Below are 2,500 nucleotides of genomic sequence, written 5' to 3'. Positions count from 1 at the left end.
TATTCGTGTTGAGGACATCATGGTGAGAAATGTTCGTTATATCTCACTGAACTCCACTTACAGAGACCTTCACGAGATCCTCCTGATAGCAAACCTCAAAACAGTGGCGCTGGTGGAGTCTGCAGGTACAAACACACACGCTTGCTCTATATGGACATTATAGAGATACATTTACATGTGCATGGTTGGTTTGTCTTTTTAGACTGCACTTTTTCCAAATGTGTGTTTTGTAGTAATTGATACATTTATATTTGCTTTTAAAAAGAAAATTCTAAAATTTCTAAAATGTTAGTTTTTTTAGGAAAAATGATCAAACTAATTAAAAAGGTTGTTATTGATGGCTGTGTGTGTAAAAACTGAAAAAATAGAATCTCGTTTAAATAATTTGTATTGTATCTCGCATTATGATGATTTTAATCTTGAGATGATTTTATTTTTTTATTATTGCTTGGCCCTAATCCTCTTCTGTAAAAAAACTATAATGGCATCTTGATAAAATAAAATAACATATATATATATATATATATATATATATATATGTACATAATATACGTTTCAAACACATCAAACGTCTGTATTAAACTCGTTAAATTTCAAGAAAAAAGTCCAAAAAAATGTTGAGAATAAAATCATGAAATCATTAAGTTGTTGAGTTTATTCTCAACATTTTCAACTTTTTTCCTAGAAATTTAATGAGTTTTTTTTGCAAAACAATGAGTTTATTCTCAACATTTTATTTTGACTTTTTGTTCTCAAAAAAACGTGAGTTTAATCTCGCATTATAATGACTTTAATCTCGAGATGGTTTTATTTTTTTATTATTGCTTGGCCCTAATCCTCTTCAGTAGTTTTTTATATTTATTTTAGTTTTTACTTTTAGAATTTTGATTTTAATTTTAATTTCTGTTGAAATTCTAGTCATTTTGTTGTGGTTTTGTCATTTTTAGTTTTCGTTTTTTTTTTTGTTTTTATTCATTTTTATTTTAGTTTTAGTTTATAATTTTAGTACTTCAAGTTAAACTAAAAGAAAATGAGAAATGTTGAATTGTCAAGTACCTGAACATTTTTTTAATATATTTTATATATATATATTTGAAAGAAGTCTCTTCTGCTCATCAATGCTGCTTTTATTTGATTTAAAATAAAAAACAAGCAAACAAAAAAAACATTAAAAAAAGTGAAATATTATTATAATGTAAAACAGCTGTTTTCTATGTGAATATCTGTTAAACTGTAATTTATTTCTGTGATGCGCAGCTGTATTTTCAGCATCATTACTCCAGTCTTCAGTGTCACATGATCTTCAGAAATCATTTTAATATACTGATTTGCTGCTCAAGAAACATTTCTGATTATTATCAATGTTGAAAACAGTTCATATGTTTGTGGAAACTGTGATACATTTTATTTTTCAGGATTCACTGATGAACAGAAAGTTCAAAAGAACAGCATTTATTTGAAATGGAAACTTTATAAATCTCTTTACTGTCACTTTTTGATCAGTTTGAATCATCCTCGCTGGATTAAAGCATGAATGTCTATGATCCTGCTGGGCTCTATTGAGCGCGCTCAGCTGCAGGCGCTCCTCTGGCAGCATGTGTGTCGCGAGCGGCGGCTGGAGTTCATGTGGGACGCCGAGAGAAAGCGTGTGTCTGTCGTCAGCACTCCCAGCAGCGAGGAGGGGGGTCAAAAGGTCAACCACGAGGTTCGCTTCCAGGTCAGAGGGCAAACGTTTACTTGACTCCCTCATCTTACTTTTTATACTTGGTTTTGTCAGTTCTTGAGACGTGATCTTGAATGTGTGTGAGTGTAGATCTCCACAGAAGAGTCGTCGTTCACACCGGCCCGTCCCATCTCACCTAAACCTCTCAAGCCTGCGCTGAAGAGGACGTCTGCAGCCGAGAAAAACATCGAGATCCCCACAAGTAATATCACACACACACTCATTATCTGTCTAAATGTGGACGTTGCATAGCCTTTTATTGTTTTTATATGCATCATATACAGCTTAAACTCTCAAAGCTCATCCTGTGAAAACCCTTTTGAAATCAGACATTGCGTTACCGTGGAAATGGTACTTTTTTTTTTTTTGTGATATCAACTTAAAATTTGGAACATAACTTAGTTAGACATATGATTACATATGATTACTTTGACATATGATTGCTTTGATTGCATAGCAATTTTAGATTCCAAAATGTCTTCTAAAATTTTTAGCACAGTACATTTCCTTTACAGTAAACTTAAACTTCTATAACTTTTTTACACTTTAATTTTTTGAAATGCTTTCACTTCAGCAATAATAGTACATATTAATTTTATTTATTTATTTATGTATTTATATATATAAAATATCTACACCACTGGATTACACAGAAATGGCATTTTCGTGCTCTTAAAGATTTCCAAATTTAAATAATTCTGCAAGGATCAATTTTATATTTATTTTATTTTTATTTATTTATTTATTTTTATTTTATTTTATTTTAATTATGAGTTT

At 30.6% G+C, this 2,500-nt stretch overlaps 1 pseudogene; it reads left to right on the top strand.

The window, feature by feature from the left end:
* Positions 1-2,500, top strand: part of LOC107733394 (chloride channel protein 2-like) — a 47,530-nt pseudogene that overhangs the window by 34,877 nt on the left and 10,153 nt on the right.

Source organism: Sinocyclocheilus rhinocerous, unplaced genomic scaffold (assembly GCF_001515625.1).
Source record: "Sinocyclocheilus rhinocerous isolate Xijiao unplaced genomic scaffold, SAMN03320098_v1.1 scaffold910, whole genome shotgun sequence".
In the NCBI taxonomy this organism is placed as follows: Eukaryota; Metazoa; Chordata; class Actinopteri; order Cypriniformes; family Cyprinidae; genus Sinocyclocheilus; species Sinocyclocheilus rhinocerous.
This window is presented reverse-complemented; position numbering and strand designations above follow the sequence as displayed.